The sequence below is a fragment of the Erythrolamprus reginae genome, chromosome 2 (genome assembly GCF_031021105.1).
Source record: "Erythrolamprus reginae isolate rEryReg1 chromosome 2, rEryReg1.hap1, whole genome shotgun sequence".
Taxonomy (NCBI): domain Eukaryota; kingdom Metazoa; phylum Chordata; class Lepidosauria; order Squamata; family Dipsadidae; genus Erythrolamprus; species Erythrolamprus reginae.
In genome coordinates, this window is record NC_091951.1 from 70,109,332 (window position 1) to 70,132,099 (window position 22,768).

The 22,768-nt window shown below is 40.1% G+C and overlaps 1 protein-coding gene across 2 annotated transcripts in view; it reads right to left on the minus strand.

The window, feature by feature from the left end:
- Positions 1 to 18,213, minus strand: part of OXTR (oxytocin receptor) — a 48,967-nt gene extending 30,754 nt beyond the window's left edge. Inside the window, exon 1 of one of the 2 annotated variants that reach the window (XM_070738276.1) lies at positions 17,956 to 18,213. The gene's annotated coding sequence lies outside the window, so the exon portion shown is untranslated. Of the gene's footprint in view, positions 1 to 16,370; positions 16,458 to 17,955 lie in introns of those variants that run through there. The other variant, XM_070738278.1, reaches the window with a different exon arrangement.
- Positions 18,214 to 22,768: the final 4,555 nt, after the last annotated feature.

Genomic DNA, 22,768 nt, shown 5'->3' on the forward strand with positions numbered 1-22,768 from the left:
TCTGGATGGCAATGTACACAACAAAGAGTTTTGCAGCAGCACCAATGCAACAACTTACTCATTTTATATACAGTACATACTTATATTTATTAGAATTTCTATTTTATTTATTTATTAATTATTTAGATTTGTATGCCGCCCCTCTCTGCAAGGCAGCTTACACAAGATCCCTCCAGTGCACCAGTTCCAGCCATTTTTAAAACAGAAGGCTCTTTAAATAGTCATTCACGCTGTAGGTACATCACAAATGGACTACTACACTGTAATGGGACTGCCCTTGAAGGGACAGCTGGTCTAGAATGCAGTAGCATGGTGGTTCTCAACCTTTTCGTCAGTGTGGCCCCCCAGTATGTCCATGGATCCCCAGGACTTACCATATTTTTGGACTATAAGATGCACTTCCCCCTCCAAAAATGTGGATGGAAATGTCTATGCATCTTATAGAGTGAATATTGTGGTGGGGGAGCGGATTTGGTGCGGTGCTGATCAGCTGTTTTAGGCAGCGATTGGCATCAAACAGGCCACAGCCGTGGCGAACAAGCAGCGGCAAATGGGTAAACGAGTGGCAACAACAGCACATGGGCTGTGGTGAATGGGCCATGGTGGCAGCAGCAAAAGGGCAGCAGCAAATGGTTGCAGCAAAGGGGTGGCTGCGATCTCTGCTACCTAGTACAGCTGATTGGTGATATTTCAGGAAGCAAATCCAATCACCAATCAGCTGTTCAGCAACAAAGGCTCCAGTGTTCCCTAGTGGTGGCAGCAGTTCAGCTGAATTGATCGGTGGTGGGCGTAATGGAGTGGAGCCATGACAAGCCACGTACTGGGGCTGTGATAACGTGCTGAAGCTGAAGCTGTTTGCTGCAAGGATAATAGCCAGATGAATACTGGATAGGTGCTGGGAGGCAGAGGCAGATTTTCTTTCTTGTTTTCTTCCTCTAAAGCTAATGTGCATCTTGTAGTCTGAAAGAGACATTAAGTCGAGATTTAAATCATAACACTTCTGCAAGCCTTTGCCAGTGGTCCCTGGCCCACAAGAGCCTACAAAACTTTTGCCAGACCCATCCTTGACTACTGCTCATCTATCTGGAACCCATACCACATCTCAGACATCAACACCCTTGAAAATGTCCAAAGATATTTCACCAGAAGAGCCCTTCACTCCTCCACTCAAAACAGAATATCCTATGAAAATAGACTAACAATCCTGGGCCTAGAAAGCCTAGAACTACGACGCCTAAAACATGATCTGAGCTTTGCCCACAATGCTGCAATGTCTTACCAGTCAATGACTACTTCAGCTTCAACGGCAATAACACAAGAGCACGCAACAGATTCAAACTTAATACGAACCGCGCCAAACTTGACTGTAAAAAATATGATTTCAACAATCGAGTTATTGAAGCGTGGAACTCATTACCGGACTCAATTGTGTCAACCCCTAACCCCCAACACTTCTCCCTTAGACTCTCCATGATTGACCTCTCCAGGTTCCTAAGAGGCCAGTAAGGGGCGTACATAAGTGCACTGGTGTGCCTTTCGTCCCCTGTCCAATTGTCTTTCCTTTTTTTCACCTATCTTATATATTCTCTTCCTTTCATATATCCTCTCCTCTAAGTTCACCTCCACCCTCTTTTATATTATCACATGTCTATTTTTCTTCCTATGTATTTATGTATTGGACAAATGAATAAAATAAATAAAAAATAAAAAAATAAAAAAGTTGAAAACAGCTACAGTAGCACATACATGTCACCACTGCTTCATGAGTTCCACTGGTTGCTTTAAGGTATAGTTCAAGACTATCGATCACTATTTATTTGTTTCTGGTAGTTTCTACCTGCCCTGTAAGTTCAGATAAAGTAGGTGTGATCCGGGGCCCCTTCACTTAAACACTTATTAAGACCTAGGAAGTAGGTACTTCTCTGGGTCCCACCCTGCAATTGTTCTCAAGCCTGGGAGTTGGGGAGTTAAGCAGCCTTTAAATCCACATAAATAAAGATTTACTTTATTCCTACAACACTGTGTAGCAGAGATGGCTAAGAGAGAGTGCCTGGCTCAAAATCATTCAGGGAGTTTCTGTGATTAAGGATGGACTTGAAGCTGGATCTAGTCCAAAACTTTAACCACCATATGGATTTTGTTCTTTATAAAATGGCCTAAAATTGTTTGCTAGGGAACAATATTTATTAGCACTTATTATGTAATTGTATTACTGAATTTAATATTTTCCTAGTAGATAGCCTCACAAATAGAACACATACGCACACATACCCCTGACATCTGGTTCTCTACTTGCTGAATAAACTATTGATTTCCGTTCTTTTTCAATTCCCTGAATATTATCACTTTTCACTGCAACAAATTTCAATTTATTTCAGGACTTATTATTGCGGAGGGACATAAAAACTCACAAACTGTAGTACACTGAAAAGCTAATCAGCTGTAATGTCAAATAACTTAGAGTTTTTAACTTTAACTTTGTTAAAAGCTTTGAGACATTTAAAAAAAACCATGCTGGGATTGAATCTGTGCCTGATGGGTCTTCAGTATATATGGAGCACTCTATCTTTTTCTGAATCATAACCATTATTTTAAAGTTTACTGTTGTGTCCAATTTACTTCAATCCTCACCATCTCTTTAATAAGCCAAATGTACCAAATACAAGCATCTGGTATATTACACTAAATGATTCCAAATTGCTTTATTCACACACACACACACACCCCAATTGTTTAAAACTTTTCCCAGGACTAAACTTTCAATTAGTTTGCATTTCCTGCCTTTTCCTACATTTTTTTCCTTGCTGAGGTAATTTTATGATCCAGCATTCCTAGAGTTTAAAAATAGTAAAGATATTTGGATCTCTTTGAAAGATCAAAAAGGATCTTTGATCTTTCAAAAAGGACGGCAGGGGGTCTACTGCAGGGGGGAGAATGCAGTGGGGTTTTTGCTACCCCACTGCATTCTCCCCCCTGCGGAATAAGAGTCAAAAAAATCTTAAAGCCTGGGTTCGTATCTCGAAAAGTTCGTATGACAAGAGGTTCGTAAGACAAGGTATCACTGTAATTCCAATTGGTTTTTGCTTTCAGATATGAGTTTTATGGTGCTTCCTTTTCAAAACATGGAAAAATAAAAGCTGCCAGCCCTAAATTTTTATGTTTAAATACATTGTTTATTTAAATACATTGCTACAGAGCACTGCACACCAAGACAACTATACATAAGAACAGTGTTTCCCGAACGCCATGCCCTCTACTAAACAAATAATTCCCTCAACACTGCCAAACTTTTTACTAAATCTGCACTTCTATTTCTACTAGTTTTTTCTCATGGTTCCTATCATCCTTTTCCTCCCACTTAGAACTGTATGACTGTAACTTGTATCCTAAGATTTTTATTAATATTGATTGTTTCTTCATTGCTTATTGCTCTATGACAATCATTACGTGTTGTACCACATGATTCTTGACAAATGTATATTTTTCTTTTACGTACACTGAGAGCATATGCACCAAGACAAATTCCTTGTTTGTCCAATCACACTTGGCCAATAAAGAATTCTGTTCTATTCTATTAAGCCTCCATAATTTTGAATTTTTTCCATCTTGTCTTAATTTTCTTCCCCTTTTAATGTTTATTTTTTTATGCAGAGGTGTAATGGCTACTGTCCCCTGGAATATTCTTCTTTCAGATATCAGGATGGCACTGAGTAAAATGTTTACTATGGATGTTAAGACAGCCACTAAATGGGGCCCCATATGTGTTAAAGGCCCCATTTAGTGGCTGCCTTAACATCCATAATAAACATTTTACTCAGTGCCATATATATTTATTCTGTATTGTTTTAATTGTTTTTATGTTTTTTGATATACACACCAGCCAGTGTTACTTGTAGAGATGGGCTGCTATTGAACTTTAAACAAACAGACAAACACACTTAATAATAGTAATAGTAATAATAATAATAATAATAATAATAATAATAATAATAATAATAATAATAATAATAATAATAATAATATCTTCTGCAAGAAGTAATTATGCACTCCCTCCCAGAGAATGTAATATTTTGGGGGAGTATCAATTGTCCGGTTCTTAAGTATAAAAGTTTGTAAGTAGAAGCAATTTTTCCCGTAGGAATCAATGTAAAAGCAAATAATGCAGGAGGAGGAAGAAGAGGAGGAGGACAATTGCTGCCAAAGGAAGAAGGTGAGGTGAATCAAAAATATCCAGAACATTAAGGCTTTTTTAAAAAAAGAGAGACTCTGAGCAGTGTTCCCCGTAAGCTTTGCGCGCGCGCAGGCGCGTGCCCCCAAATACTCCCCCCCGCACACCCTTTTCCACAGGCCACGCTCCCCATCCCCCTGCCAGCCCACGGGGGGGGGGGCGTGGAGGCACCAGCAGTAGAAGGGAAGGGAGCTGCTGCCGCCCCTGCCTCCCCATGGTGCCTCCAGCCCCCTCGCGCCCCTGGCCTCTCAACGCTGCTCCCCGCCTGCCTGATCCGCCCCCTCTCCTCTGCCGCCGCCTCCTGCCTTGGGGCACAATTTCTCTCATGGCGGTGGCTGCGGCTTCTTCTTCTCCACTTCTGCGCTGCCAGCCAGGGGGCTGCGAGAGAGGGCTTTCTCCACGCGCTTGGGGAATGCCCGCCCCGCCCCTCTCGCAACCCCTTCGCTGCTGGGAGTGCTTTTGTCCCAGACCTTTCAGCAAGAGGGCTGCAGTAGAGGCAGGGCAGGCATTCCCGAAGCGCTCGGAGAAAGCGCTCTCGCAGCCCCTTCGCTGACAGAGAGAGAGGAAGAGAGAGGGAGAGAGAGGGAGAGAGAAAGTAACTGAGAAAGGGAGAGAGAAAGAAAGGGGGGAGAGAGATAGCAAGAGAGAGAAGAGAAAGAAAGCAAGAGATAGAAAGAAAGTGAAAGAGAAAGAAAGCAATAGAAAGAGAGAAAGAAAACAAGAGAAAGAGAGAGCAAGAGGGGGAGAGAAATTGAAAGAGAGGGAGAGGGAAAGTGAGAAAAAGAGAGAGAGAGAAAGAGGGGGAGAGAGAAAGAGAGAGAAATGACTCTTGATTTAAAACATATGGTAAAAAGCACCCAAATAATAACAGGAAAAAAAACCCAGCCGTTTGTGTGTGTGTGTGTGTGTGAACTCTTGAACCATTTCCAATAGCTCACTTGTTATTGGAAATGGTTCATGAGTTCACACACATACACACACACACACAAGGGGGGAGGAGACAGGGATGGAAAAAGAGAAGATAGTAATAATAGTAATAGATTTTGGTTTTGTTTTTATTATTAATTTCTTTTAATAAAAAAGAAGGGAATTTTTTTCTTATTTATTCATTCATTCATTCATTCATTCATCCATTCATTCATTTATACTTCTATGCCGCCCAGTCCAAAGGGACTGCCGCTCAGACACTATACTTTTCCGCCCACACCAAAAAAAAATTAGAGGGAACATTGACTCTGAGGTGACAAGGAGGAGCATGCGCCTCCCATACACCCAGCACGAGGCTGCCTCCCGTACATTGCGCCAGAGAGAGAAAAACCCAGGCGGGCAAGAGGGGGAACCTCCCGCTACATTGCCTGAAAGGTGGCTGCTGCTGCTACCTGCTTCCTCTTCCTTCCCATGGTAGAGGGCTCCCCTCTCCTCTCACTCACTCGCTTTGTAGCCAGCGCCTTTCCTTCACTATGCTGATTCTTCGGTTTGGCTGAAGCCAAGTTGATCCGGCCTGGGTGAAGCGCCCCCTTTTGCCTTTCCGTGCCCAGACGCTCTGGGAGGCAACCTTGTGCCGAGTGTATGGGAGGCAGCAGGAGAGAGTCACTACAGCAAAGTGGTCTATTCCCTCTCCACGTGCCTAGAGAAAGGAAAACGCTTCATTCACTCTGGACTGCCAAAGCTTCCTTAGTGCCACCAAAAGGCTCCTCTGGCAGCCCAAGATGGCCAGGATTAAAGGGGGAATGGCAGAAAACTGATTGGGTCTTCGTGCCGCTCTCAAATTTCCAGGGAATTTTTTCCGGGCTTGGGTTCTTAAGTAGAAAATGTTTCTTAAGAAGAGGCAAAAAAATCTTGAACACCCAGTTCTTATCTAGAAAAGTTCTGAAATAGAGGCATTCTTAGGTAGAGGTACCACTGTACATAGAGACACAGAAACAATCACCTGCTGTTTGCCTCTCCTGGGAGGACATAGCTACCGCTATCACATTTTTCCTTAAATGAATCTTCTTTCTGTTATAAATCTTGCTTCAGGAATCATTGGGTAGGTGAGGCTAAATTCCTTGTCTCAGAAAGTGTAATAACATTTAGAAACACATTCTCCCAACAGCACTTTGGGGTCACGAGTGGCTTATTTAAAGCCAGATAAATGATGTGCTTTTGACCCTGTTACTTTCCCATTTAATCAACAGCAATGCATGATTTTTTTTCCTGTGAGCAAAGATAATTCCCCCCCCCCCCCAGCAAGGTAGTCTTTTGAATCATTATAACAAAACTAACAGAAACCAAACTCATTTTTCTGGATTTAAATAAATAATAATTAACAACTTGGCCATCACATCCATCATATTGTCCTGTCTATTCCTATTTAAACATGTAGCAAAAGCATTTTTCTCAGTCTTCTTTGAAAACAATCTGAAATTTTAGGGAAGGGAGGAAATCTCATATCCAATGTAAAATCATGTCTGTGCAGGGTACTTAGTAGGAGATAAGGGGGAAATGGTTAGTGCATTTGCCTTTTTAATTGCTACACTTGGCTATCTTAAACACCTTCACCCATAAAGACAACTTATATGGATCCAGTCCATTTCTACCACCATTTGGCCCTAGTGCCTAAACTCTCAGCAATGTAATTCTGATTTAACATCAAACCTAACAAACATGATGTTATGCCAGGCTTCACGTTACAAGCCCCAATTAAGTCAGAAATGTAAATTCAAACACACACACTGTTGTAAAGTAAATCAGGGAGTTGGTTTATCAAAACAAAACTATTGTGTGCACGCACTTTAAAACAGCCAAAGTGCTCTCCCACAAACCACAAGCCTTGAATGCTGTGAAAAACAAAAACAACACAGATAAAGGCAGCTGTGAAGGCATCAAAGCCACCACCCCTTCAAGAGTCCACAAAATGTACTTAACTGTGAAATATCCAAAAAGTCTTTGTAAATCCTGAAACAGCCCAAAACAAACAACACTCGTCCTTCTCCAAATGGATAATCTCCCATGCACGCTCTCAGCAAGGCTGGCAATTTATCAGCAGCCCCATAAGCCTAATTGCCCCAGCCACAGCTGTTCTCCCTTATCGTCTATATAATACTTGCGCAGTTGTTCCCTTCTCGTCATAAACCCGCGCCTGCGAGCATCTATTAATCCATCTTCCTCTGATTCTGATGATGACTCACTAATGGGCTGCCTGCACCATCCTATTCTGCTTCACCCCCAGAGCAGTGTTCCCTCTAATTTCTTTTTGGGGTGGGCGGAAAAGTATAGTGTCTGAGCGGCAGTCCCTTCGGGACTGGGCGGCACAGAAATAATAAATAAACAAACAAACAAACAAATAAATAAATAAATAAAAAACCCACCCTGTTTTGCCTCAGAGAATTTCAAAATAAAATACTGTACTGTGTGTCTATAACAGTGAGCTCATAATAGGGCAACTCTATCAATATCAAAATGCCACTTAAATAGTTGAGCTAGTTTCAAACTAGATTTTGATTTTCTTTCTCTCTTTCTTACTCCCATTCTTTTTCTTTCTCTTTTCCTTCCTCTCTTTTTTCTTTCTGTTTCTCTCTCTTCCTCTCTTCCTCTCTCTCTCGTTCCCTCTCACTCTTTCCCTCTCGGCTTCTGGGCAGGTTTGGAAAATTCTGAGTTGATGATGATTTTTAAGTGAGCGATTGCTCACTGCTCAGCTTAGAGGGAACTATGACCCAGAGTCTGCCTTTGACACAAAATCTTCACTGTCTGAAGCTGTTGGCAGTAAAACTGGTCTCAAAGAACATGAAAATTCTCCCAAATCAACATCCACAGTCCTCGGAGCAGGAGCTGGCCCAGAGCCAACCACAACACATGAGAAGATCTTTATATATTTGTATGACTGTAACTTTGTTGCTTGTATTGTTACAATTTATATTGACTGGTTCCTAATATGATTTGATTGCTTATTTGTACCCAAACTATCATTAAGTGTTGTTGTACCTTATAATACTTAATTCCTTGTGTATCCAATCACACTTGGCCAATAAAAACCTCCTACTCTATTCTATTCAATTCTATTCTATTCTCTGTCTCTGTCTCTGTCTCTCTCTCTGTCTCTCTCTCTCTCTCTGTGTAGATGGATGTATGGATGGTTGGATGAACTGCATTCTTGGAGTCCAGGAAATTCTGAACTTTCTACAACCAGCTTGATTTGTTCAATAATCACACCTTTTTAGTGATAAAAAATATTCAAAGGGTGCAACTAACTCTTAGAGAAACCACATCCTAAAGTCTTAGTTACACTTGCCCTTATTGATATCAAAAGAATATTTAAAAAGAAATCCATTTGGTTTTGCTGCACTGATCTTGTAAAATATTTTGCAACTTAACATAATGCTGAATGATAAAAACAGCATGGTTACTTTAGTCCCCTGGCATGTAGAAAGCTAGTGTGTTGGGAAACAAAATAAAGTGGGGGGGTTTCCAATTAAAAAGGGGGCAAGAGGTTAAATTTTTAAGGACTAATCTGAAGGGTAAACCACTCCAATTTCAGTTCAGATAACTGGGCATAGCAATAATAGAGCTAGTAAGTTCCCTGTAGGTTTATATCACGTGCTTACTCTGAGCACACTGTGTACAAATTGGACTCCTGAAGTAAAATTCCCTGGAGCCTTTCTTACCTAAAAAAAAATCCATAAGTATTTTGCAATTCTCTGCTGATTCAGGACAAATGTATCTAGCAACCTTTTCCCATTGTTGAGCTGAACTGCTTTCTGCCTATGCTTAAATCAATGGAAAACACAACTTCTACACCAGTAAAATGAAATTGACCCTAAGCTTGCCTTATGTAACGTCTGGGACCAGCAAAATGCAACTTCATGGGACATAACAAGTAGGAGATAGCCGGAGTATGTTTGTATCATACTGGGATGCAAGGTGAGGGTGAAAGGACCAAAACATTTGTGCTGCTTTTGTTCATATCTGCCTCTAATTATGTGGCAAATCTATTTCTTCTTTTTGCCTCATTACTACTTGGTTAGGGATAATGCCATGTCTGAGCGGTTAACTAGATTGAACCTGGTTAATGCCCAGGTTCAAGGCCCCAAGGCCATGTGATGGGGTGAGCTCCCATATTCATCCCTGCTTCTGCTCATCTAGCAGTTTGAAAGCATGTTAATGTGAGTAGATAAATAGGTACCATTTCAATTGGAAGATAACAACACTCCATGATGTCATGCTGGCCACATGACCATGGAAATGTCTTTGGACAGTGCTGGTTCAATGGCCTTGAAACGGAGATGAGCACTGCCCCCTAAAGTCGTAGGGTAAAAATACAGTAAAAAATCTGCAGGGAATCCTTTGTTTGTTTGTTTGTTTATTTGATTGATTGGCTGATTGATTGATTGATTGATTGATTGATTGATTGATTTTTATGCCACCCTTCTTCTTAGACTCAGGGCGGCTTACAACATGTTAGCAATAGCACTTTTTAACAGAGCCAGCATAATATTACCCCCACAATCCAGGTCATTTTACCCACCTCGAAAGGATGGAAGGCTGAGTCAACCTTGAGCCGGTGGTGAGATTTGAACCCCTGACCTACAGATCTACAGTCAGTTTCAGTGGCCTGCAGTACAGCACTCTACCTGCTGCGCCACCCCGGGTCTAATTTGTTTTTTTAATTCATTCATTCATTCATTCATTCATTCATTCATTCATTTATTCATTCATTCATTCACCTGCCCTTCTCCATTTAAACTGCATATTTACTTTGCTTTTATCATTTGGTCGGGGATTCCATCACACTATTCATCCTCATCATTCTATTGTTTGTTTCCAAAGGTGGAGGTTTCGCTTTTCGGATCAACGGTCATCATCACTGTCAATTCTGAAGTGAACCTAACTGAAGCCATCCTGTGCAGCTTCATAGTTGACACACAGCCCAAGTGTCAGGCCGAAGCCATCGTTTGATTTGGAGCCTTTGGCCTCCCACATATTAGAATGTAAAATGTATTAGTGCTGTGGGCATTTGGGAGGGGCTGTTGCATGACGATTGTAGAGTTTTAGAGAGACCAAATTCCTTCTAGATTCTCAAGGTCATCCTTTGTTCAGCACATGCCCAGAGGTTGATGGGGGGATCGGACAGATTGGCAGAAGTGGGCTATGTGATGAACTTGTGGGTGTGGGAACAAGGGAATGCACTTTTAACTGGGTGGAGAAACCGTCAGGACTTAAGATTCGGGTTTCTCACAGATGTCCCAACATGGCTCTGCTAATAAATTGGAACTTTGAGGAAAATTATGTTTCGGACTCTGATTTAATTTCAGATGCTATTTCCCTGACACTGAAAGGGAAAGGGGAGAGGGGAGTAGATACAGTCAAAACAAAAAAAGTTTTCTTGTAGGAACCAAGGTCATTGTAACAGGTGGCTGGTGAAGGAGGAGAGGAGCCTGCCAGTGTATTCATTGAACCATGTGACTGATGACACTGAGGAGGGGGGAGTTTTATTATTTTAATTAGGTGAAAACTGTGGCAACTTTCAGAGTTGGTTTTCACCAGCTGTACCAATATGATGTATCCAATAAATATTTACTTTGAGGAATCTATCAATGGGTGCATTACTCAGAACACTGACAATCACACTGCATAGACAAAAAATGAATTTGGACCCCTGAGTACCCTTTTCTTTTGGGTATAAGCATTCCTGAGTCCTTATTAAGAGGTCGGTTCTTACTTATGCTGCAAAGAGTGAAGGGCTACCAAAATGTTTACTACCACACTGTGGGCATGGCATATGCAGGACGCCCTGCATTTTCTTTCAACATCTTTCAGTACAAATTGGGGTAGAGCTCCATTTTAATTACCTCTCTGCATCCCCCCCCCCCCATCCAGGCAGTAGCTCACCCCTGGCTGCAAATGTGTTTTACTGGATTCTAGTGTTGCAGCACAGTCCCAGTTAACCCCAAGGAGATTACTCATGACCTTGCCTGATTAGCTGCTGCTAGGGACTAATCTCTTCCCTCCTCAGCTGCATTCCCCTGCAGCACAATATTCCAAGCAGGAGACCTTTGCGGTAGCTGCAGAAGCTGCTTCCAGCTCTCTGACGCTAGGATTAGCAACACTCTATTTTCCTGCACCAACTGATAAAAGTGACCTGCTTCTCATTAAGATGTCATTCGTGGAAGAAGAATGTTTGGTTTGAAGACAAATGGCTGCCTTTTCTCCTCCTTTTCTCTTAAGATGACTTCGTCTGAGAGACCTGGAGTCATCACCCTGCCAGTTTTACATCATGCACCCCACCCCCACCCCCACAAGATCGAATACCGGAGTCCAGGCTCAGTTATACATGCAGGTCACAGCTTTGCTGTTGGCAGGAAATCTGCAGCAAATGTGTGCTCTGCCTTCCAAATAGAAAACGTCTGTCTTTTGCTTCTCCATGTGATCATGTAGCGTGCGTGAGCATTTGAGCCTTGCAATGAAGTACATATATTTGGGCATAAATGTTTACCTGCATTAATAGAAGTGATTCTCTCTCTCTCTCTCTTCTCTCTCTCTCTCTCTCTCTCTCTCTCTCTCTCTCTCATACACACACACACACTTCTTGCTTTCATTGAAGACTTACAATAATTTAAAAAAGACCTAAATTTTACAGAGCTAGTCTGGGGTAGTGGCTAAGAGACTAGAATTCATGGAGACCATGAATTCTGGTAATGAAGACCTATACTTATCTATTTTCCTCAGTCAGTCAGTCTTTCTTCTCTCTTCCCCCCCCCCTCAGGTATCTCACCATCTAATCTAGCTATCTAGCCATCTAGCTAGCTATCAACTAGCCATCATCTAGCTAGCCACTACATCTATCCATCTGGGTATCTATTATCTAGCTATCTTTTATAAAGTATTCAAAGCTATAATCTACCAATGTTCTAGAATTCTATATTGGCCAAGTGTGATTGGATAGACAAGGAATTTGTCTCCGGTACATCAGCTCTCAGTGTACACACAAGCAACAAGTGATAAATCATTTTCATAATCATTAAATACAGTCATCACAAACCATAAGATGCAACATTCAGTGACAGTCATGGGACGCTGCATAAAAGCAATCAGCATAGAACATAACATAAATGGGTTCCAACTATAGAAAGAAAAGGGGAACCTGCCATTTTTATCTGTATTACTGATTTTCATAAGCCCAAATGCAGAGGGTACTGTTCAGAGTATCATTTGTTTATTTTAATTGTTTATAAAATTTATAGGCTGTCTATCTTACTGCAGGGGAACTCTGGGCGGCTTACAATCATAAAAGATAAAAAGTATATAAACAAAAACATAACACAAAATCCAAGCATTGTAACCCAATTAAAAGATGGGGAGAGCAAACCCAGGAGCAGGATGGGGGGGTGGGAGGGAGGATCTTTTGTTAATCAATCCACCCACTCCTTTGTGCTGTTCCATTGGAGCCCCAAACCAACTGGCAGAGTCAGGCTTTTAGGCTTTTCTGAAAGAAAAGAGTCAACCTGGAATGGTGGTGGGGGGGGAAGATGTTCCACAGAGCAGGTGCAATGACAAAGAAGGCCCTTCTCCTGGATCCTACCAGCTGGAATAATTGGGCCGACTCTTCTGCCTTCAAGATTGGAGTGGGCCAATCTCCATGGAATGAGACAGTCACTCAAGTAGCATGGACTCATGCCATGAAGGGCTTTAAAGGTGATTACCAATACCTGGAATTGCACCCAGGAGCCAATGCAACTCACAGAGCATTGATGTTGCATGCGCTACTCTTGGCGTTCATGAACTGCCTGAGCACTGCACTCTGCCCCAGCTGTAGCCTCCAAAGGCTCTTTAAGGGTAGCCCCGTGTAAAGTGTAAAAGGGAGCATTTGATGCTGTCAAAGCAACTGGCAAGAAGTTAGAAGATCTGAGGAGGGTCAGATTTGATTATAAATACATTAAGGAGACACCAACAGAAATGACCAGGACTATAGTGTAAACTGAAAAATTGAAAAGAGGAAGATCAGAACAATCCACCTTCCATAAAAACATGGTGACCAAGTTCAAGCTTGATTCAAAGCGTCACACTTGATTTTCCCATATCCTTGTTATCTCCTCACTGAAATCAGCCAGCACCCTCCCCACCTTCCATTTATACAATTAGATCCAGTCTTACTTTGGTTCAAACCAATTGCTTCATTGCTGCATTCAGATTGCGTCCAGGTACCTACTGCACAGATACCAAGGAACTACCAGTTAAGAAAAATATGCAGAAGGGAAAATCAGCAAATCGTAGCAATTGCTTCAGTTTGGTTGCAATCAAGAGTAAGAGAATAAGCCAAGAAATGCTAAGATCTGGAAATAATTTCTCTACTTATTTTTCATCACTTTACAGATCAAAGTACATCTGGAAGCAGTGTTTATCCCTAATTGAATCTTGGGATTAATTATGGCAATAGTGTCTGCTGTGACTTTGCAGCTGTCCCATAATACATTGTGTTAGAGGCAAGACTTGAATGATGTTGGTGGAACTACCAATTTGCTTTTTCTTTTCTCTCTCACTCACATACAATCTCACATCTCTGTCTCCACTGCTCCCCCCCCCCCGCTCGCTCTCACACACTATTGCTGGTGATAATATGTTTTGCTACCAAAATAGTCTATTGGATTTTCATCCTTCTGTTCTTTCAACTATTTTATAATGAATATAGGAAGAAAATAAAAAATATGTTATGATTGGGCTATCACATCTCTACTAATATGATTTAAATATATAATATACAGAATCTCTCTCTCTGCTGTATATCGGTCCTGCACATGTGCCTCTTCCGAGATGGGTGAAATGAGAACATTAATATGCCAACTCTGTAAACCACTTAGAGAGGGCTATAAAGTCTAAGTTCTGTTGCTATTGCTACAGAGTCAGCATTTTTCCACCAACAATCAGTGAAACAATTTCAGAAGGATGGAAAGTTGAGTCAAACTTTAGCCTGGTAAGATCCAAACAGCCAAATTGCAGGCAGGTAGCAGGACCAAGCTTTCTGAGACAACCCAAGAAAGGGATCTTGGGGTTTTGGTGGACAGCTCAATGAAGATGTCAACCCAGTGCACAGCAGCAGTAAAAATAGCAAATTCCATGCTTGGCATGATTAGGAAGGGAATCGAAAATAAGTCAGTAAGTGTTCTATTGCCTCTGTACAAATCAACGATGAGGCCACACTTGAAGTACTGTGTACAGTTCTGGTCACCGCACCTCAAGAAGGATATAATGGAACTGGAAAAGGTGCAAACAAGGGCAATGAATATGATCAAGGAAATGGAGCACCTCCTTTATGAAACCAGGTTGCAACGCCTTGGTCTCTTCAGCCTTGAAAGAAGGCATTTAAGGGGTGACTTGATCAAAGTGTATAAAATCATGCATGGGATAGAAAAGGTGGATAGAGAAAAATTCTTTTCTCTATCACACAATACTAGGACAACGGGGCACTCCCTAAAGTTTACAGGTAAGAAAGTGAGGACAAATAAAGGGAAATATTTATTCACCCAGAGGGTTGTTGGTTTATGGAATTCACTTCCACAAGAGGTCATGACAGCTGTCAGACTTGATAGCTTCAAGGCAGGATTAGACAGATTCATGGATGCCAAGTGTGTTGGTGGTTATTGAAACAAGATGTCCATGTGCCACCTCTATGTTGGTTGAGGCAGGCAGGATTCCCTTGAGAACCATTTGTTGGGGGTCGAGGGAAAGGGAGGGTTTTGCCTTCTCTTTCTGCTCAAGATCCCCAAGGACAATTGGGGAGGCCACTGTGTGACACAGAATGCTGGACTCGATGGGCTTTGGCCTGATTCAGCACGGTTCTTCTTATGCTCTTATGTCTTTTATTTTATTTTTATATTTGATTTATTTATTTTGTCAATACACAAAATACACAATAATACACAATGACGGTTATAGTGGAAATCCTGAAGAAGGATAGAGGAGAAAATATAGGAATAAAATATATCAATGAGAGAATAGAAGAAAATACATAGGGATAGAAGAGAAGAGATATGAGATACAGGATTTTTATCCATAGGAAATTTAGTCTTGCATTAAGCATAGGTCACCTCTACATTTTTGTTGCAAAGTGAACTAAATATTACCATGGTTTTGAAAGAAAAACAATTTTAAAAAAATTGCAGTTAAAATATTCTACCAGAGCCTCAACAGTCTTTCTAATACACCACTCACACTGCCAACATATGAAAAACATAGAAACATAGAAGATTGACAGCAGAAAAAGACCTCATGGTCCATCTAGTCTGCCCTTATACTATTTCCTGTATTACTGTGGATTTACCAACCACTCTACTGGATGTTTGTTCCAAGCATCTACTACTCTTTCAGCAAAATAATATTTTTTCACATTGCTTCTGATCTTTTTCCCAACTAGGCTCAGATTCTGCCCGCTTCTTCTTGTGGTCACGTTCTTGTTTTCCTTATTGAGGAAAACATAAAATATTAACTTTACTGTTACCTTTTCTTGTTAGACCTATTTAACTTTCCTGCAAGACCAATAAAGATTGGCTTGAATTAATTAATTAAATTAAATTAAACAGAGATGTATATTTAAATGCTATTTGCTGGACCAAAGTTTGATGTCATCTACTTGCAAATTAAATATGTAGGGCTAATTGCCAAAACAATGGGCCAAATTATAAAATAAATGCAAATGCAATTATGAAAAAATGTATTACAAAATCAGACTAAATCACAGCTGACTAAATAGACTTTGATTAAACTAACATAAATATACAAAAAGGAAAGCAAAATCAGGGAAATATAAGGAAATATAAAGAAAAACAGATGATGCTTGTCTTCAACAAAAGTAATATAGAAAAGGGGAAGAGAGAAAAGAAGAGGAAATTAATGCAAAAAGAAAAAGATGGAAAACTGACCAGTTTTGGCTGCAATCCATTAGCTTTTTCATCCGTGCAAGTTTCAAATTAATTAAAAAACAAAAATTTCTTAATCAGCCAAAAATCCATCTAAATAAATATTTTGCTTTAAATCCTAGTCAACCAGATGCAACCAGGAACATAATAACAAGAACATAAAGACAATATTTGATATTTAAACTTACATGTCAACTTGACCATAAAGGTATAGAGGTGTCATGGCTAATACCAAGAGAAAGACCCAAACTCACATGCTTGTCTTGTATAAATCATGAAGACCTTCAACTAAAAATATCTTTTTGACAGGAGCCAACCACCCAGAGTTGATCTGAAGAGGGGCATCTATATAAATACTTTAAATAAAATAAAACAAGAATTGGGGATATATCTTAACTTGTTCAAAATACAGTAATTCCTCTTAAAATCAAGGAACATTAAAGTAAATCATCATTATCTTTTCATGGTGATTTAAATGAGACCAAATTCTCATCAGCTTAATCTGGATTTGACTAGATTAAAATGTAAAGCAATTTTATTTCTCTGTCTGTAGAATAAAAACTGAAATTATGTTATCTCCTTATTTAGGAGTGAATTGCATTGAATGCCCTTTCCTCTTACATGCATTTATCTACCATTGTGCTGCCAAAGCTCTTATCTCTTTGCCTCTTGAGATACAATTTGCTGATGTAGAGAATGAACTCCTGCCATGGAGGAACCCCAATGTGGAGTTTACTTCTTGCAGAGAGGCCTCTTATGTCTGCTAAATAAAAGGTTTTTTTCAAAGAGACCTCACTCAGAATCACTGTTTGGATAGGATGCTATTTGTTCAGGGGGGAAAAATCACAGTGAAATTCAGGCAGGGATCAGAAATCAGGAAACAAAATTAAGCTTGTTTTGGGGACCCGTGCCTTTTATTCAACCTCACATTTAGCATTGAGGCTACAAAAATCTCTTCTATTTCTGTATCATTTAGTCTTAACAAGCTTGTTTCTCACGAACCAGGGGGACTTCTAAAATGTGACTTCCCTGCGTGATCCAGTTAAAAAAGAAATATTTTTAATCTATTAAAATAATTGTTTATGAGCTTTCTAATTCAAATTATAAATTCCTTAGAGCTTTCTATTTCTCTCATGAGGAAACAATAAATAGCACATCAACAAGTTTAGTGCTAATAGGAGTTTTACACCAAACTATTGAGTTACCGGTCCAGTAATCAAAGCCTTTCTTTCCGGGCTGCTGTTTTCTTCAATCTGCTTTTCTTGACCTAGCATCTTTCTTTTCATGGTAGACCTCCAAAACCACTTCTCAGCTTCTCTTTCACAGGTGAAACTTTCAGCTTTTCACATCATATTGCCTAGATTACCAATCACAGTTTTGATATTTCTTGTAGAAAAGGGCCTTCTCTTCTTCAACTTTTCCTCATGAATAAATCATACAGTTAGTAGGGCTCCCTGCTCTGTTAAGTTCAAATGTTGTTGCTCTCTTTTTTCTGCCTTTCACTTTTGCTGCACTTATATATGATTTTGAGCTCATTCACTCTCTTTTCCTCCACACAAACTAGTTTCCTTTTCTTCACTCTATCCTGACATTTAACATTTAATTACAACATAGTGACAATATTATAGAAAAATATCCCCCCCCCTTTTCCTAACATCTATTTATCCATTCTAATCCTGTTTCCTGTGTTCTGAAATCAACCTTTCAACCAAGTTTAATTTCCCACCTTCCTCTCAATTGGGCCTGCATGCTCCCTTCCATGTGGCCATTTCATCAAGACAGGAAAGTAAAACAGACTTCCCATGCATAGTGAGGAGGAATAGTGCGACAAACTTGTACCTTTCTTGATGATCTTCATTTCTCCATCCCACTGTTGGAACAAGAATTCTACCTTGGTCTCCTGCTACCTTATGACTTCCATGCCGTGACAGCATCTGGTGCTTCCCTGTGGTAGTCACAGTCTGTTTTCAGCCCTACCAGGAAATGAAAGAAAATGGGGAAGGGGGAGGAGAGAGGAGGGGACAGAAGGAAAGACACAACTTCTAAACTTGCCCTTCAACTCATGGCAACTCTCCAAGGCATCTATCACCACCCAAATGCTTGAGGGCCTTTAAACAGAGTTGATTTAAGGCTGAGACCTTATTTATATAATTCCTGAGCTCTGGAAAGACTCAATTCTCCCAAGGCCTCAGGAGTGGAAAATCTGCTTCTGATATTTCCTCTTTTTTCTTGATGAACCTCTGTGGCTTTTTTTTATTCTTTTTTTACTTTGAAGGGGTTGCATACTGCCCATTACTTAATCAAAAATAAAAACCTTTTGTATTGCTGCTACCTGACAGGCCACTTAACTAAGTATGTCGGGACCGTTTGCATACTTACTTGTGGCTTGGTGGCTATAATAGTATTTTAGGAGGATTCTTAGAATCTCATTTCACTTTTAGTTAAACATTTTTAATTGAGAGTTTCAAAGCCAGGTTTTAATAAATCCTTCAAAGAAAATTGATGCGTGCCATCAACTGTGCATCAGCACAATTGATCCATCTGTTTATTAATAGTAGGCAGTGACAGACACCTTGGAAAGTTGCAATTGTTTCAGTTCTCCGTTTCTCAAACCAAGAGTCTTACTGTTTAAATGTCATTGGTAGAAAGACCAGGTGCACTTTGTATTTCCAAGAGTCACCTTATAGCTTCCAACACTTCTGAAAATGATACCAGGGAAGGTTACCCTCAATATGAAATTAACCAAAATATGATAAACCTAGGGAGGGGTGAAGAAATAGAATCATGGGGTTGGGAGGGACTTTGGAGCTTTTATAGTCCAACTCACTGGTCAAAGCAGGCGATCTCATCTTGGTCAAATGTTTACCTATTCTTGAAAACCTACAGCAATAGAGCACCCATAGAATTATTCTAGGTTGGATCTCACTTTTACAAACCTCCACACATTACGTCTTCTCCTGCCTTCTGTTTTTTTTTATTTTTTATAAAGTTTATTTGACATACCAACATACAAACAACATACAAACAACGTTAAACATTTACCATTCCCTATATACATGAAAATTAATCTTTTACAATTCTATACATTATATTCCTTTACTGATAGTTTCCCTTTTTTTTCTTCAATCCAATTGTACAATTTCTCCCACACTCTGTAATAATCCTTATTTTGTTGATTTTGTATTTCATACGTTAATTTACTTAATTTGGCGCAGTCTAACATTTTTTTAATCACCATCTCTTCATTTGGAGTCTTTTCTTGCTTCCATACTTGTGCGAATGCCAATCTTGCTGATGTAAGTACTGTATATGATTTATTAAATAGTAGTTTTCTTTACTGTGTTGGCCTCCTGCCTTCTGGTGCTTTGGAGAATCTTCTCTGTGACTGCCCCTCAAGAACTGGAAGACATTTATTATGTCTCCCCTAACCTTTCTCTTCAGTAGGCCAGATTTGCCTAGCTTCCTCATCTTTCCTTGGTAAGTAGAGCCTAACAACATCGCTGCATGGATAAAAGACATGACTCACTGCCATTATTTTTCTGGTCTTTCTATCTAGGGTTTCTACTAGAGCTTCAGTTTAGTCTAATATTCCAGCTGTATATCTAATGACAGGAATTGTCCAGGTGTTGATGACCAGCGGTGGGCTACGAGACGGAATGCTAAATTGTGCTCACCGCCGCGGCTCGTAATTTCTTGCGGGACCAGCGCAATTTTGCTGCTACACCTGTGCAGGTAGCAAAATCGTGCACGGAGCCGCAGGTACAGCCTCGCTGAAACAGGTGCAGCAGCAAAATCGCGCTGGTCCCACAAGAACTTATGAGCCGTGGGGTGAGCGCAATTTAGCGTTCTGGCTTGTAGCCCATTGCTGTTGATGACATTTAATATCTCTTAATATCTTCTTGAGTATTCTGATGTATTCACCACCCACCTTCTTTTGCACTTCAGTGTTGGCAGCACATTGGTCTAACACCTGGCAACATCAAGTATCAACCAACAAATGCTCTACCCTCCACATCGGCAAAAAGAATCCAAACCTCATATATAAACTGAATAAACAAAATCTCACAGCCAACTCCCACTCAGTAAAAGACCTTGGAATACTAATATCAAATGACCTAAGTGCTAAAGCTCACTGCAACAATATCACCCATTTCCTCCCATGCTGACTGTATGACTGTAACTTGTTCCTTATATCCTAAGATTTTTATTAATATTGCTTCTTCATTGCTTATTTGACCCCTATGACAATCATTAAGTGTCGTACCACATGATTCTTGACAAATGTATATTTTATTTTATGTACGCTGAGAGCATATGCACCAAGACAAATTCCTTGTGTGTCCAATCACACTTGGCCAATAAAATCTATCTATCTATCTATCTATCTATCTATCTATCTATCTATCTATCTATCTATCTATCTATCTATCTATCTATCTATCTATCTAAAAAGGCTTCTAGAGTTGTAAACCTGATCCTACGCAGCTTCTGCTCTGGCAATCTCACACTACTCACCAGAGCCTACAAAACTTTTGCCAGACCCATCCTTGAATACAGTTCATCTGTCTGGAACCCATACCACATCTCGGACATCAACACCCTAGAAAATGTCCAAAGATACTTCACCAGAAGAGCCCTTCACTCCTCCACTCGAAACAGAATGCCCTACATAAGCAGACTATCAATCCTAGGTGTTGAAAGCTTAGAACTACGATGCCTAAAACACGATCTAAGTATTGCCCACAAAATCATATGCTGCAATGTCCTGCCTGTCAATGACTACTTCAGCTTCAACCGCAACACAAGAGCACGCAACAAATTCAAACTTAATATTAATCGCTCCAAGCTTGACTGTAAAAAATATGACTTTAGCAATCAAGTTGTCGAAGTGTGGAACTCATTACTGGACTCAGTAGTGTCAACCCCTAACCCCCAACATTTCTCCCTTAGACTCTCCACGATTGACCTCTCCAGGTTCCTAAGAGGTCAGTAAGGGGCGTACGTAAGTGCACTAGCTTGCCTTTCGTCTCCTGTCCAATTGACTCTCCTTATCTCATATATCATATATCTTTTCTTCCTTTCATATATCTTCTCCTCTACTTTTATATCTTTTCTTTATATGTAATACCTCATGTCTATCCTCTTCAATATGTATTGTGTATTGGACAAAATAAATAAATAAAAATAAATAAAAAACATTGTAGTACTCCAGTTGTGAAGTGGTCAAGGCACAAATAATGGTCTGAATGGCCACTTGCCCAAGGAAACAGCATGACTGGGACACAAGGTGAACATGGAGAAAGGTTCCAATGGCTACAGCTGTTACCTGCCCTTCCATCAATAAATCATTTTTAAAAACCCACCAAAAGTTAAAGAATGGGGCAAACAATAGCACAGCCCTAGCTTTTAACCAGCTCCTAGGCAAACAAGAACCAGTTCCAGACAAGCAGGAACATTGAAGAAAGATTGAAATGGACTGAAACAATTCTCCATACAAAGAGTAGTCAAGGAACTAACAGTGCCCTCTTCAAGACTTGTAGCACAAGATCCAAACATATAAATAGCGAGCCATCTACACTTCTCCATGTATTTATGACACACTTAATTTGGTAAGAAGATAAGCAAGCTGCAAGAACATTAAAGACCCCCCCCCAAAAAAAAAAATCATAACCAACAGAGAAACCAACAGAGAATAAGAGATAAATTGTATGTCCAATCCAGTCTCCCAAGTACTATGCAGGGGCAACAGCATTTGTGTTAGTCCTGCTAGACGCATTATTTCCATCACCTCATTACATTCAGACTTGGAGGGCTCAGTATCACAAGAATGAGTGCAGAGAAGAGCAACAAAGATGATTAGGGGACTGGAGGCTAAAGCATATAAAAAACAGTTGCGGGAACTAGGTACCTATATCTATTTTAATGAAAAAAAGAACTAGGGAAGACATGATAGCAGTTTTCCAATATTTCAGGGTTGCCACAAAGAAGAGGGAGTCAAACTATTCTCCAAAGCACCTGAAGGCAGGACAAGAAGCAATGGATGGAAACTAAAAAAAGGAGAGAAGCAACCTAGAACTAAGGAGAAATTTCCTGACAGTTAGAACAATTAATCAGTGGAACAATTTGCCTCCAGAAATTGTGAATGCTCCAACACTGGAAGTTTTAAAGAAGAGATTGGACAACCATTTGTCTGAAATGATATAGGATTTCCTGCCAAAGAAGGGGTTGAACTAGATGACCTCCAACGTCCCTTCTGTTATTCTATTCTGCTCTGTTATTGTATAATTGTTGTCCCCAAATGATTTCTTAAAGCATTCACCCTATTTTACAGGTAAGTCCTCAAAGGATCCCCTTCCCACCTACCCCCACTCCAAAGATTAAAGTATATTATTTCTCACAAGACATGAAGGTCATGCTAGATATAATGCTAAATGATAATATATAATGATAAATATATAAAGATAAATGGTGATAAAGCACAGGAAAAGCCCTTTGGGGGCGGTCAGAGAAGAGGAAAGAGGATAAGAAGGTTTTTCAAGGAACACAGCAGTTAAGAAAACGATATGACATATCAATCATATTATAATCCTAGAAGGGTATGGTTAGCTGATGAGAGATAAATAGCTCAAAATAGGTCTATACTAGTCTCCCG